Source organism: Festucalex cinctus, chromosome 10 (assembly GCF_051991245.1).
Source record: "Festucalex cinctus isolate MCC-2025b chromosome 10, RoL_Fcin_1.0, whole genome shotgun sequence".
Taxonomy (NCBI): Eukaryota; Metazoa; Chordata; class Actinopteri; order Syngnathiformes; family Syngnathidae; genus Festucalex; species Festucalex cinctus.
In genome coordinates, this window is record NC_135420.1 from 14,288,783 (window position 1) to 14,305,521 (window position 16,739).

Here is a 16,739-nt window from a genome sequence, read left to right on the forward strand (position 1 = left end):
AATAGAAAGTAAACTTCACCAAATAATAATTGTGCTGCCATCACAGAACATTTGACCTCAGATTATGGCAAAATAGAGTTAGCAGGAGATTTACAGGTCACGACAAAATATCTACAGTACTGATTTAAATATGAATTACTATTATCTTTTCGTAAAGGATGATGAGAACGAGTTTCCAACTACTTCCGGGTCAACTCGCTCAGCTAGGATCTAGATTGCAGCCAATGGAACTATTATTGACGCTAGCGTCCCCTGGTGGTCGGAGCTAGACACAAGTTTCCATTTAAGCATTTGCGACTCCCCACACGCATTTGTGACTCTTGCACGGCAGGACTGTGACAAAAGTTACATGTAAGAATGCAGCCAATCAAGAGGCCTGGTGTTCACAGATCAGATAGATCTACACATTCAACTATGTGTTTACACATACAAATCATTGTACGTATTTGTGGATTCTCGGTACACATTTGTGACTTCATTCACACATTCGTGGATTCTGTTGACGCATTTATAACTTCAGTTACGCATTTGTGACTTCAGTTACACATTTGTGACTTTGGTTACGGGTACAAATTCTTTTTACGGATTTTCGTTACACATTTGTGACTTTGGTTACGGGTACAAATTCTTTTCACGGATTTTCGTTACACATTTGTGACTTTGGTTACGGGTACAAATTATTTTTTGGGATTTTCGTTACACATTTGTGACTTTGGTTACGGCTACAAATTCTTTTTACATATTTGTGAATAGTTTTGGCACAATAATGCCCCCATACAAGAGCCACTTTTGTTTATGTTTTAGCATTTGTGGGGTGTTAGGGGGGGGGGTTGATATATTTTTTACTTTTTTTGAGACAGCGTTACCGCCTGACACGAGCCACTTTTGTGTGTGCTTTAGCGTGGGGGGGTGATTTTGTAGCTTTTTTCAGACAGTGATATGCCTGAGACGAGGTACTTTTGTGTGTGCCTTAGCCTGTGTGTGTGTGTGTTGGGGGGTGTTGGGGGCGCTTTGGTTTTGATATATTTGTAGTTTTTTTGAGACAGTGTTATGCCTGTGACAGTGATATGCCTACACAATACACATCATACGAATTGAGTTGTTGGGTGGGGGGTTGAAATGGGCATTGACGAGGGGTTAATTATTATTTTTTTAATGTTTTTTTTTTCAGGTTTAATGTTTTTAATGCGGCGAAATGAGCAAGGTTTTTCTAATGGAGTATAAAATGTGTGCTCTTAATGAGACGATTCTTTATAAATAGGTCGGAAACAATTGCGTTTTGATTTGGAATATAAACTGTCGCGAAAACAATACGTGTTTTTAACTGAAAAGTATGTTCTGCTTTAAAGCTTATACCCAAGTACTGTGCATTGCTTTGCAACGGGACAAGACAAGAAACAAGTGTTTTCCGCTTATCTTCTAAAGACATGCATGTCACCATTTAAAACGTCATCCATCCAACCATCTTCACCCTTATCCTTACTTGGGTCAATACTTGTGCTTTTAAAATATGACCATGTGGGGATGCATTCCAGCAGGCATATTTAACACTCACTTTGCCTGAAATTGCATCCCCCCCATAAATCCATTTCTGTTTGTCCAATCCTCACATGCTTTTCAGCCCAGGGGTAAGAGTAAGTGGGGTGAATTTGAAGCTCCTATGAGCACCCTAACCAGAAATGCATGGGGATGCAATTTCAGGCAATGCGTCTTTCCCAGCTTGCCTGAGATTGTATCCCCCCTTAAATCAATTTCTGTTTGTCTAATCCTCACATGCTTTTCAGGGGATGCCCAGGGGACTACTAAGAGTAAGTGGGGTGAATTTGAAGTCCCTGTGAGCATCCTAACCAGAGATGCATGGGGATGCAATTTCAGACAAAGTGAGTGTTAAATATGCCTGCTGGAATGCATCCCCAAATGGTCATATTTTAAAAGCACAAGTATTGACCCTAGTAAGGATAAGAGTGAAGATGGATGGATGGATGGATGGATGACGTTTTAAATGGTGACATGCACGTACATCCTTAGAAGATGAGCAGCAAACACTTGTTTCTTGTCTTGTCCCGTTGTAAAGCAATGCACAGTAGTTGGGTATAAGCTTTAAGCAGAACATAATTTTTAGTTAAAAACACGTATTGTTTTCGCAACAGTTTATATTCCAAATCAAAACGCAATTGTTTCCGACCTATTCTATTTATAAGGAATCGTCTCATTAAATGCACACATTTTATACTTACATCCATAAGAAAAACCTTGCTCATTTCTCCGCATTAAAAGCATTAAACCTGAAAAAATAAAAATAAAATAATAATTAACCCCTCCTCAATGCCCAGTTCACCCCCCAACCACTCAATTCGTATGACGTGTAGGCATATCACTGTCTCAGGCATAACACTGTCTACAAAAAAATACAAAATATATCAAGCCAACAGCGAACCCCCCCGCGCACACACACACACACACACACGCGCGCGCGCGCGCTAAAGCACACATAAAAGTGGTTCTCAGGAAACCAAATCATATAAATGATTTAATGATAATAAAAACTACAAAATCTATCAACACCTCCACCCCCCATGCCTTCTCAATGACCCCCCGAACGCTACCCCCAACCCCACGCGAAAGCACACACAAAAGTGGCTCGTCTCAGGCATAACGCTGTCTCAAAAAAAGTACAAAATATATCAAAACCAACACCCCCCCCACCCACACCACCACCACCTTATCAATATCCAACCCCCACCCCACCCCCTCCCAACGCTAACACCCCACCAACTCTAAAGCATAAACAAAAGTGGCTCCTACAACCGGGGTGAGTTTCATGGCGCTATGACTTTAAATCGAAGTATAGTAAGCGAGTGATGTAGCACGCTCCCGCGAGAGGGGATGCATTTTCAGGCGGGATGCCATTTGCGGCACCAGCTGTTCAACGCCTTACCTCTCGCTAAGTTCAGCCGGAGAAAAGTCACAAGCACGGTCCGAGACTCTCCCAAACTCCTGAGACGTTGCGCGGTGTCCGGTCACTTTACTCCTCCCCGGCCTCTCGCTGACACCCGGTCGGCCGTCCCCTCAGGTCCCAGCGAGCAGGCAAAAAGCAGGCCCTTGTCCGACTTGTTCAACAGCTGTCCCCGGGACTTCAGTCGGAGGCAGGCCCGGGATTTTGAGCCCACTTCTCCCTCTTCTTCTATATGCCGACGAGCCGAGTTAGCTCAAGTGAGCTAGTTTCGCCTGTCCCGATACCAACAGGTGTGGAATCATAATGTAAACATTCCTCTCGGTCCCTTCGAGTAGAAAGTATAGTCCGGCGGCGGAGAGGGGGGAAAAGGACCTCAGAAGTCGTTGAAGTTTGGCCTCGTAGTGTCGTAAATTACTTGTGGCTGTTAGCTGACAGATAGCCACGAGCACCGCAACTGGAAGCTCACGGTTGCTGGGTGGCTGCTAGCTGCTGTTGCTGCCTGCCTGCTTGGCTGCCTCTCTTCCACCAGACAAGATGGCAAGACCCAAGTGCATCCTGGGTAAACAGGTCAATGCGTTACCCCAAGCGTAAGAAATATTTTTAAATAATACAGCTAAAAAATAATATTTTTCCTTTACTCAAAATAATTTCCTTCCAAAGCGACTTTCGCAACAAAACGAATCCACAGCACTAAATTATTACAAATACGGAAAAGTAAGTCAGACGTGTCGTCACTTCCGGTCTATTTCTTAAACGAGTTCTACAGAAAACTTCAAATTCCGAGTACAGTATTACGTGCAAAAAAAGGCTATTTTAAAAAATGTCTAACGGTTATTCCTAGCAATTGGTACTTATTCTGTCACCATGAAAAATACCTTTTAATAGTTTACTTAAAATAAACAAAATGCTTTTTGTGAAAACATTTGGTTTTTATTTTTACATGATCTCAAAATGTGTTTTTCTGTAGTAATAAACTAGTTTGTTAAGCTCAGAGGCACCCAAGGCAAATTTTCTAAGTTTTGAAGACACACTTTAAATGCATATTAATAAAATTGCACCTTCATTGTCCATCCACCCATTTTCTTCATCACTTTTCCTATAGGGTTAAGTGTAAACGGGAGTTTATCCCATCTGATTTTTTTTGCAAGAGGTGGTGGACACCCTGGACTGGTCACCAGCAAATCTCAGGACACAAAGATAATCGTTCACACTTATGGGCAATTTATGAGTCGTCAATGCAGGCTTTTGAATCCTAGAAGGAAGCCAGAGTGCCTGGGAAAAAATAATAATAATAATAAATAAATAAAAAACAAGCAGGAGAACTTACCACACAGGAAGACCAGACCCTGGATTTGAACACATAACCTCAGAACTTTGCTGATGTGCTAACCGATCAACTACATGCCGTCACCTTCATTATTGTATGCCTGCCTGCCTGCATGTGTGTCTGTCTGTCTGTCTAATATATGTAAATTGAAACAGTGGTTTTCATGGTGACCCATTTTCTTTACATTATTTATTGTGGTACTGGTATCTCAATATCTCATTCCATCAGGTAGTCTGCGGTATTTGCTTTCAAAAGAAAAATAACTGGGTCTCATTCCAGATGTGACATCATTCTTGTGGAGAGAATTAAGGGCAAAGGTCAATGGGTGTAAACTTTTTGTCTATGCTTTTTTTCTTTTTTGTATGTTTTGGGATCTTTATCGGTATTTATCTTTTTTCTTGTTTGTATACTGACTGTACTAAGGTTAACTATCTGTAAACAGATATCAAGCTCAGATGTGTGGATTCATAGAGATACGGCTAACAGTACTGACCCTAATTGCATATTAACCATCAGCTAATGTGCATTTACACGGTTAATGGTCATTATTTTAACATATGGACTCTACAAATTGTATAATCATGTGAATTTTACATATTTGAAATTGCAGAGAGATTATGTCGACAGAGAAAAAGAGAACAATTGCTAACCAACTAAGCATGAGCAATGAGCCCAGAGAATGAAATTGAGAGAGAAGAAGAAGTATGCAAAACTCACTCTTAGCCTACAATAAATCTTGGATTGCAATCTCAAGGTTTGAAGTGTAAAATTCCGTTATTACATTATTTTAATGAATACAGTTTTTCTAGATGTGATTTTTCACATTTGACTTTTACAGTGTAATTATTTGTAACAGTGTTGCTCTTAGAACATTACTGATATACTTAAGAGATCAATGCAAGTGAATAGTTAAATATATACGCATAGTGTCGGTTCTCCTTCCAAAGCAAGAAATTCAATCACAGCTCGGGTGTCCAATAATGATGTAATTTCCAAAATGGCTGGCAGGAAAAGGACATGCTAGAACCAAACTTGTTTTAAAATAAATTTTGAAATCGAAACTATAAAACCCCCAAAAAATCAGTCAGAAAAATATAATTATTAGTAGTTTAAATTAAATTAAGCTACCCCTTCATATAAACAATACAACTCTAATTATTTTTAGGTGCCTGAGGTCTACCATCACAAGTTCCTGAAGGTTGAACGTGCATGCCAATGTTTTACAGTATCTTATGGGCATAAATTTAGATTTATATATGTTTTTGTTTTTTTTAGAATAAGTTACATTCATAAGATCTATGTGACCACTAACAGTCATAGACACACTATTACAGTATTTTATTGTTCAACAGATTAACCCCTATATAACAAGAACACTATACACAAGCCTCTAGGCATGCCTTCCATTCCAAGACAACAAAAACAACAACAAAAAAGCAGGAAGTGGAGCACGGGCCTCTTATCAAGCGACTGTGACATCATCCTGGGATGATTTCACAATCAATACTTAAATCCATGTGACTACACTGCGTCACCATCATCTTTCACAACAGATTTAGAACATCATCGTATGACGGTGCTGTTATTTGGTCACTATGTTTTCAATGTCATACTCACCGCAGGCAAGATTCTGTTCAACAGGGTGGCTTTTATTATTATTTATATTTTTTTTTTTTAATAGTCATTTTTGGCAACAGGCTGTTTACTGCTGCTACCTTATTGTGTAACACTTAACCACAGAACATTTTGTCACAGGATGGGGGCATGACATTAGGGAAAAAAAGGAAAGGGTCGTACTGTTGAATCTCTCCTTAGTGATGGTAGTTGCAATGGTATAAATGAATTTGCTGTTTGTCCCCACTACAAAGGTCATGTTTTCATTCGCTCCGTCTCTTGTTTCACGGGGTTGTGATCAATTATGTGATATGATTTGCTTCAAGTATCTTAAGCTTTTATCTATTTTACTGTTTTCGTATTAACCATGCTCCATTTGATAACTGTGATATTATTCATATTTTTGGACAGAGTCTGTAAGGTGGATGCAGAGTTCGAATCTCACATCTGTTCTTCCTGTCTGGAGTTTGCATGTTCTCCCCAATGCTTGCATTGTTGTTGTTTTTTCTGGGTACTCTGGCTTCCATCTACATCCCCAAAACAGAGATGTGAACACAGAGATGTGCGCCCTATGATTGGCTGGCGACCATTCACCTGTGTTCAACTTCCAACTCACCTGTGACCCTGATGAGAAAAAGTGTTATTTGGGTACATACAGTAGTCCGGGGACAAACTGTTATGCCATACAGTATTATTCCCCCACCATGACTCGCTAATCTTCAAATTACATGGTTACATAATGTGCGGGTGCCAACTCACAAGGTCTGTCTGAGAAAAAAAAAAAATTCCTCTGAAGAGATATTGGAGATGGAAAACAACTCAATACACATCTTGGAAGCCCGTAATATCCAAGGAGATATCAATGAAGTGAAATAAGAAATCTATAGCAAAAAGAGATATCACAACTGTAACGTCTCAATTACAGAAACCATTAATAAGCAAAATCAGTATACTGTAACAGCATATAAATGACGAAAACGTAAATCATTCAGATAAAATGCATCTGACCAGAGATGCTGATTATTAAGTGTATTCATATGTGAAATTCGCTACAGACATATTTTGCCATTCAAAATTGGCCGCAACAAGTTTCACTCTAACCAACCAATCAGAGGATGGGAAAATGGTGACATCAACAACCAGCACTACTGATTCAAAAGGCCTTGGGCAGACTGGGCTCTGGGTGGAGGATTGGAACCGTCACTTGCCTTTGGGGCCGGTTGGCAGGGGTTTGCTTCCCCGCCTGGAAGACCATGTTTGTTTGTGTGAGTGAGTGAGTGAGTGAGTGAGTGAGTGAGTGAGTGAGTGAGTGAGTGAGTGAGTGAGTGAGTGAGTGAGTGAGTGAGTGAGTGAGTGAGTGAGTGACAAAAAAAAGGCAAAATCACAATCACATATATGTACTGGAAGCAGTGCAGCCACAAGAAACAGCCAACTGTGGCTTTCGTATAAAGACAGCATTAAATCAATGTCATCTAAATTCTTCTGGCCCCAGCTGTCTACAAATTAGCAAATAGCTTGTGTATGAACATGTAAAATGCTGGAAAATGCAATATTGCAACATCATATCAGTCATTCCATATATATTTAGGCTCCCTGCTTGCCTTTGCCTTTCCATGCTCTAGTCCAAGTGTTTGTATAGCTGCGTGTTTATTTATCCTGCTCCGAGGCTGAAGACTACCAGGCTGTGCTGCAGCACGTTACAAGCCGAAATGCCGACCACTTTCAGCACACCGCCACAGAAACAAGACAAACGTTGTGTTGTCTGTATTTTGGGGCCTGAGGGTCCGGGCCAGTGGTCACTTTCAGCAGCCCCAACTTGGGAGACCTTTGGCTTTTAGCAAAGTAGCGTTGGTGCACGATCAATAGACAAAGTGACCAAACATCAATCAACACTTGCTAAAAATGGTCTTACCTGGAGGAACGTGTACATGGGTTTGACCAGTAAAACACTAAAATAATGGAAATGTGGTGGTTTGGACATGTTTCCAAGTGACAAGTTTTTGTTGACCATGATTTATTTCCCAGTGTCTAACCACTAATTAAGTCAGTAAAAATGAAATCACCATTGCATAGATACGTGAAGGAGCGTCTCTGTTCGCATAAGCTCTGAATACACATGATTCCGAAAACAGGCTTAGTTAAAGTCTGGTGTATTTTGGGAGATCATCGGGTGTATATTTTGTTCAACACTGAAGTGTTCCCTTGGATAGTTTTTGACAACCTCACAAATTCTTTCAGTTTTCAGAACAATGCGCAGCTATTACATAAAAGTGTGTGTGATGGGAATCATGAACTTTGAACTTTCAAGGCTTTACTTCTTGAATATCAAGAGAGATAAAACACACTGAAAATGGTCTAAGAACAATATACAGTTGCCTAGCATCCCTGTCAAACATCAACATGGTCAGAAGCTGCAATGTGTGAAGTGTTTTTATCATGTTCAATTCATCATATCCAGCAACAATACCAGCTTTTCCGACCTGGGCCAACTTACACAGACTTAACATCATCATCATCATCATTTAGTTGAACTTGCTGACAGGATACACAATGGTAGGGCAGGGTGGGCATTTTTGGCTAATGCTAGCATTTTATGAGTGTGGACCTTCACTTAGCAACATGACTCACATAGCAAACTGACTCCATATTGATTAACAAATACAGTATACTATCATGTAAATGTTTGAAACGTTTTTAAACTCAGTTGATATTTCACAATCACTGTGTGGATACTATGAGGACATACTATACTAATACTACTACACAGTACACACATAATATGATTTAAAAAAATTATTAAATAGATGTTTTAAATATATCTTTTCAGCCTATGTTGAGAAAGACAAAATAATGGTACTATTGTCACTGAAAACATCAGTTTTGGGGGTTTTTTTTCTTTCTTTTTTTTTTAAAAAAAAAGGGGAAGTTATCCTACAATGACATGGTGGACATTCATTCCTGGGATATATAGTATATACAGTACACACATACATATCCATCCATTTTCTGAATTAGCATTAAATTCAATTTACAGTACATGAATAAAATGACTTGTTGTGGACAATGAAACCATGTTTTTAAAAAAAGTGGATTTAGTATCATTTAAATTACACACACACTGTAGTTAGCAGAGCAGGACATCACATGAAAAAAAAAAATGAAATGAGGGAAACACATTTTAGGAAAGTTATTATTGTATTGCATGTGTGCAAATGTTTGGCCACTTTAAAGTTTCATTATTTATTCTGCTACATTTTTATGAGTATGTGTGATGTGTGTATTTAGGCATAGAAACAATAGGACTATAGTGAATATTGAAAACACACCCGCAATGTAATATTTTCACAGGAATGTTCAAAGTCGTGGTGCAACAATACAAGACTAAATCTAGAAAAACAGTTTGAGCTGTTTCCTCTTTGGATCGCTTTGATTTTAAGCTTCTCTATGATGTAATTCTGCAGATCGGAGAGTCTAAAGTTTTACTGGGAATAAGGAGGGGGGGATGTGGACTTGCAAGATATTAGCTGAACAGAATCCTTTTGTTCAACCTGTTTCGACAGCAAAAATGTAGTGAAGTATTTCTTGTTTCCCGGCTTCAGGCTGTTGACGTCTGTGTTGACATGACTTAACAATTGTCTCCTTATCAATTAGCCTTTTAGCACCATGAAGTTGGATTAGCTAACACACTACTGTGGCATTTGGACCACATTGTAATGGTCCTTTGTAGACATTTCACTGGCAACTAGATAAATACAATAAGTCATTCACAACCTCGCTGTCTGTGTTCTATTTATGGTCAGTTTAACATCCTTACATGCAAGTTATTATAACAGTGTTCCGTCTTTTTGAAGGGGTACTAGAGAATCTCCCATATGTGTGTAGCGGAGTACATCCGGCAAAATAAACACAAGCTATGGCGATGCCATGTCTGTGTAGGAGCTTTCTGTCAGTGCATATTTGCACCCAATACTTCATGTTGTTGTCTCCAATCCTGTTCACCAGATATCTTTAAGTTGTTCACCTAAACTCACCGTGACGAGAGCCTGTAGGTGAGGAGAATAAGGTGAGTGGGAGTTATAAATAGTTATAAATTGAAGATGGCAAGACTTGGTTGTGGAGCAGCAACTTCCAAAGAGGTAAACTGGTAATAAAACCTCCATCAACATTTTTGTGGAAGTTGTTTTCTCACAGGCATGTAGAAAATGTGTGATTGCGTTACAGCATGCTATCCATTTCTCAGTCAAAAGAGCATGTCTGTGCCAATAATCCAAGCAACAGAAAAGTCACACGCAAGCGATCATACCCTTCTTAGTTAGATAACTGGGAATTAGTCCATCTACCATAGCTTAACTGATTTTTAAGTCAAACAGCATCAGTCACTAAAACAACCATTCAATGTTAATGCTAACTATTATGTAGAATTTTTACTACATTTTTTATTTATTTTTTATTTTTAATCAACTTACCTGTTGATATGTACATTTTGACTGCCATTAGGTCTCCCCTCTATGGATTTTACCTCAAGAAGTATATTCTTTTTGACGGACATTCACTCATCCAACCTCCGTAGGTAGACAAGACTTTTAGCGTACCACCCTGCAAGAAATAAATAACTAATGCATGCCAATTACCCTGTTTTCTCAATCACTTTGTCTTGATCAAATAACAGAAGCGTTTGTTCAGTAGTGGCGCCAACAGGGAACGCTTCGGCTGTCATTCTGCATTGTCCTATTACAATCTACTATAAAGAAAAAGAGGTACACAACTGTTATGGATCCTCCGTTTTGGAGGGATGATACTGTATAGTAAAGTTTTCAACATTTTTTTAATATACATTTTACAAGCAGATTTTCTATCCTTCTTTTATGTTTTATTTCTATGTAGCCTATTGTGTAATTTCAAAGTAGTGAATCAAATGGATTTTCTTTTTATGATGTACTATGGATGTTTTAATTGTGCAGAACTTTTGAGTTACATTTTCATGTATGAAAAGTGCTATATAAATAAAGTTTTAGTTGATTTTATATTTTGTACACCTTTAGGCCAAGTAGAATGCTCTTACATTGATGTAGTGTTTAAATCCCCCATCCCCAAGACATTGCTGAATCATGTTTAATTACTTTGAGGTAGTCAATTGCAAATGTTTTCATTGTATTTTTTTTTTATGTATTACCATATTTGTTGGTTGGTTTGCTTGACGTTTTCATAATTGATGAAGATAGATGAAATGTCCCATACGTATGATAAAAACCTTATTTTATTTGTATATTTAAAGACTGTGGAAATGCTGATATCCAGTCATATAAATTATGCATTTCAATGATGGAGGAGGTGACTTGCGACATTGCTCATTTGTCTATAAAAATAATGACTTTGATATTAAAATGTGTTCTATATGAGATGTATATTTGCATATTTTTATTTAACTTTTATTATACTAATTTTAAATCCTGAAGGAAATTTCGGTGCACACGCTCACAACAGACAGACAAAATAGTTGCATGATTGCATCATTCTGGTGTCATTTTTTACGCACCAAAAAGAAAAAAAAAGAAAAAAAAAACAAAAAAACAAAAAACAAAGATGCTGCAGACAATTATGGCCACAAGGTGTCACCAGACGTTAAGTTAAGCAGCATAAATAGCCTTGTGCCCAGTAAAGCAGCCATGACAAAGACGCTTATTGGCAAATGGCAATTTTGTGTGCACGCACAATCTAGAAAATATCTATCAGCTTTTACAGTTATGATAATGATGTCAAGTTTTGATTGACACCGTCAAAGATGTTTCACTTTTTTTCTATTTTTATTTTTATTTTTTTTAAATCATTTATTTTAATTGTGAATGTAGTTTTTGTTTCTCTATGTCAGACTGGAGAGCATGTGGTGAACCTTGAAAACAAAGAGAAGTGGTCCTGGCCCCACATAAGCACCATAGCATGCATGCCTAACTACCCATGGAACAGCGAGCATCCAGTTGTCCCTTTACTTTTTATTGCTGAAAGGTGGAAGGCACATATGAACTCTTGTAATGCATACACCGCTGACCTGATTTGAATGAAAATAACCTCAAATTAAAACAACATGTCTGGCATTTTAAGCCCAAAATATGATAAATTGACCGATGCATGTCCCAATATTTATGGAGCTGAGTCCTGACTGTATGTCTTGTGTGACACCATAAGTCTGGGTGTGGTGCTCCAAAGAACAACCAGGTGGTGCTTTGACTTTTGGACACGAGGTCATCTCCAAAGCAAAAGACAAAAACAACTGAATGACTCATCACGTGCCACATGACATGATCATCTGAATTAATTATCAACGAATCGTCAAATTCTGGAATCTAAATGCTGTATGCATATTCTATAACTTTTTGTTGTTGTTGTTGTTGTTGTTTTGGTTTGTTTTTGTTTTTTTACGAAAACGTAGCGTCAGACACAGGACAGTTAGTTTAAAAAAAAGTGAAGAGCTCCATCTACTGGCAGGAAGGACAAGTGTTGACTGGAAGTACACTCGATACACTTGTTTCTTCTTACATACATACGGGACAAACGCAGGCAAGACACAGTCACGTGTGTTTTATTGTATACGCATTAATTTAAGCACAGGTCCCATGTTTTATCCTGGCTATGATATGAAAACTATTACAGCTTGTGTAGTGAAATCTTTTTGGTTATATTTTCATGTAAATTTGCCTTCTTTGGCATCCATTGAAGTTTTGGGTGTGTTCAAAAACACAACAAAAACATATTGACTCCATTTTGTGTTTTTATGAAGTGCATGCAGGACATAGGAAAGTTTGGAATTTGACTCCAATTGAATTTTATGCAGTTATTGCATTTCTCCTCTGTTTCAATAATCTTATTAACTAAAGTTTACCCTTATGATTTACCCTTGCTGAAACATTTCCCATGGTATTACAATTTTAAAATAAGCAGGAAGTATTGCAAAAATGACACCGTAAAAACAATAGAGTTCAGCGATGACATTTACTGGATCAGGACAGATTTTCTTATTCGCGACATACCCCTCTATGGGTTAGCCCATTCTGACAAATTGCAGATTTTTCTGTAACCGAGGTTCGAAACCCAAATCTCACAATTGTGTGGGGCTGTGCAAAGCACTTGTACCACCATGCTACTCAATTTGGCAAATAAATATCATTTTTCCGTAGTATAAATAGTCATATTTCTGCCTTGAGTCCAAACTTTGAATTCAGATAAAGCTGAAAAGGAAACATGAGAAGTTGCACAGGATATGCTCTCTCTTACCACATCCTTTAAAGAAACCAAAGTAGGCAGGTGTCAGCCCAATTTTATTTATTTTTTTATTATATGCGACGCCTTTGCAGGAAACTCAAAAAGGCAGATAAGTGAGAAATTAACCGCCAGTTTCAATGAAGCTGTGAAAGAGAGTATGATGAACATAGCGCCATAACAATGTCCATCTAGAGAAGAACTCACTTCATCCTACTCTGTGAATCATGACTATCCATCGGCCAGGAACACTGCAGCCTTTGTCTCCTGCTTCAACATTATCATACAATGCTCTCAGTGTGAGGCAAACTAGATGTGAAGTTGGACAACAACGAGCTTTGCTGCCAAATGTAGATGTCACTCACAAAAATGTCTGCACGATGCATGAACGTGATACCGTTGCATTTCCTGTTTCTCACAATCAAGAGGCCTCTGAACTGGAGAAGAAACAGGAAGTAGAAAGTTGCCTGTAAATACTTCTCAAATTTGTAACAATACAAGAAGACTAATTTACCTTGCTTATGTACTGACTTTCAGTCAATAAGGAATAACGTGCTATTGAGAGATAATTTTGTGTGGGTGACATCCATACATAATCAATGAAGTGTTGATCAATTCCACAGATGGACAGTGCAGGCCCAAAGCTGGCCTCTGAAAAGGCCTAATTGTGCACGTGGGTGAGCGTGTGTGTGGGGAACACATGCATATACTGACACACTGAGATGCAGATGGGTCATCTTTGATCTTAGACCAGTTGGCTGTCACATGTTTTAATCCAGTTTGCCATGCATCTTCCTCAAATACAGCATGTCTTTAGTAAGACCTGGGATTGATTGTGGACCAGTCACGTTCGCCTTTTGCCAAGTCAGCTGGGATAGGCAACAGCTGCCTTCAGCAGTTAATACAATTTGAGAAAATGAGAATCAATGATTTGTTTAAACATTATATTTCCATCAACATTTTAGCTTTTTTAAACTCATCTCCAAATGATTTGGCCCATCCGACCACTTAAAATCGGAAATGTAGCCCTTAAGCACAGATATTTGTGAACCCCTAGAATAATAATTCTGATAGAACATTCTACACACATCTTGTACAAATAGAGACACAGTGTTCATCCTTGCTACCTCAGTGGAAACACGTGAAATTATTTGCGTTATAAATTTTCTTTGTGTGTGTCTGAGCACAGCCTCGTGAGTCGAGGAGACATTTGCTAAGAAACAAAGAGGAACAACATGGTTCCGCTTCCCCTCTTGCTACTCAATATTTAATGCACTGTACCTGAATTTCACCAGGAGGACGTGACAACTTCGAATTTTTAATTTTAGTTATCATAAGAGTGATGCTCTACTCCAGACTTAATCCAGTTAATAGACCTGGAATGTTGCTCCCCATCTTGGTCATATATGTATTGCATTGAAGGGCTACTACGTATTTCAAACTTTGAACATGAGTCCATAGTGCAATGATTTGTGCGCGCCAGACCAGAAAATACATCATGAAATCGGACAACGGAGCGCAATTACACAACGTCACTCATCATTAACTACACTGTTTACACTGCACATTTAAAAATAGATAAAGATCACTTGAATCACCATATAATGGGTTATCAAATTAATAGACAGCCATTTTAATAATTGATTAATCATTGTTTAACTTGAACTTCTCCAAATCCTCTAATTTCAGCCTCCTAACATTAATTCTCCTCTGATGGGTCTCCATTAAATCAGACTGATTCTTCTGTGTTTAATCTAATAAGACATTTGAAAGCATCTACTTTTATTTTGGAAAACAAAGACCAGACCTAAGTGAATCACTTTCAAAGGGGTTGGTGACAACAATCCCTCTGTATGATTGTGCCTAATTGTTGTTTAGTTGTAGTTAGCGCTAAAATTAGTGAATGAATAAGCCCCATTCAGGTGGGAAAAAAATGTAAACAAAATAAGAACACCAATGTTATAGTTACAAAGAGCTGTTTTTCTTTCTCTCTTTTTTTGAAACTGACTTTAAGTCTGAATTTTAAATAATTAGCTTTCTAGCATTTCAGCTTTAGTGCAAGAAGTTTGAATTTGTTGCTCCTCAAGAATCTCTTTTTCTTTCCAGAACAAGCCTGAGCAGGGGTAAGAATTTGTCAGCTGAACTATTCACCACCCGTTTGGGGATGTGAAGTATGTGTGGCCTTGTTTTTCTGCTGTCACAGGCTGTTCAGGCTTGCCATGTTGATTTTCCGCAACTTTTTGCAAGTACATTTTTCATATTTAATCCCTGAATTAAACGCCTAACCTATAATGTGTTCCCACCACTTTGCACAGTCCACAGGTTCTTCTGCAAGAATACCAAAGAATAAAGAAGAGGCAGGAGTTAAGAGGAACTTACAGGTTTATCAAATTGAATAAACGAGGGCTTTAAATGTTAACTTTCACATTCACCGTAATGTACAGTAAGCTAGAGTTCCATGATGTGATTGTGATAAGCTACAAACAAACCTTTTGATTTGCTTTCAAACCTGTTTTTTACACCTTGAAATGATACTAAAAGCACAAAGTCAAATGCTGCATTCCATTTAGCATGGAACATGTTCGTACAAGGTGCTTAGGTGTACCCCGCCCTTCAGGAGACAAAAAAAAAGAAAGCTTGACGTTCCTTTCACAACCTTTAAAATAATCCTCAATTTTTAAGATACTGTTATTCTTTATTATCTTGATGCACAATGATGGACATAATTGAGTTCCTGCAATACAACACTTTTTTTTTTTTGTTGGAGATCTTGTCAGCTGCATTTCCAAACTGTAAAATTACATTCACATCATCAGTCAGCATAATGAAAATCTTCCGCAGCACATGTCTGCTTCTGAGGGTTCTAAGACAGTTATTAATAGAACACATTTATCACAATCAAACGTGGTAACAATCAAACGTGGTATTTTTCAGGGCACTGAGTTAATGTGCTCCTTTTCCAGATGATAAGGCGCATATATATATATATATATATATATATATATATATATATATATATATATATATATATATATATATATATATATATATATATATATATATATATATATATATATATATAACATTTTGAATAGCCTACTGTATACACACATATATATATATATATACAGTAGGCTATTCAAAATGTTTTGCTCACCCCTAGATGGCGCTAAATTCTACACAGTACTTTTATGTAATGTAAGCCTACTTTTACTTTGTTACTTTTCATCATGTAAAATTGTGATGCCTTATAAAAGCTGAATGTGTACACGCTAATTACATACTGATTCATTTCAAATCCATCATGAAAGCTCAGTAATTACTTAGTATCAGAGTAGGCCTGGACCGACCTGTTGAGCTGTCCAACAGTCAGTCCAGCAGTCCAACATGTAAGCTGTCGAAAGTGCACATCCCAGTCCCATCCCAGAGGTACTAGTTAGTTAACATCAGAGACATGAAAGTTTATTGAGAGTACGTTGATCGTTGACATCAAACTTACGTCAGCACATTGGTGGCAATGTACCACACACGGTCTCCACCAACAATGCTCTTTACGAATAACGTGCGACGTACTTGGATATAAATTCT

The 16,739-nt window shown here is 38.0% G+C and overlaps 1 protein-coding gene across 1 annotated transcript in view; it reads right to left on the reverse strand.

Annotated features, from left to right (window-relative positions):
• tsc22d2 (TSC22 domain family 2) overlaps positions 1-3,511 on the reverse strand; it is a 46,471-nt gene extending 42,960 nt beyond the window's left edge. Inside the window, exon 1 of the mRNA XM_077533955.1 lies at positions 2,939-3,511. The gene's annotated coding sequence lies outside the window, so the exon portion shown is untranslated. The remainder of the gene's footprint in view (positions 1-2,938) is intronic.
• Between the last annotated feature and the right edge of the window lie 13,228 nt (positions 3,512-16,739).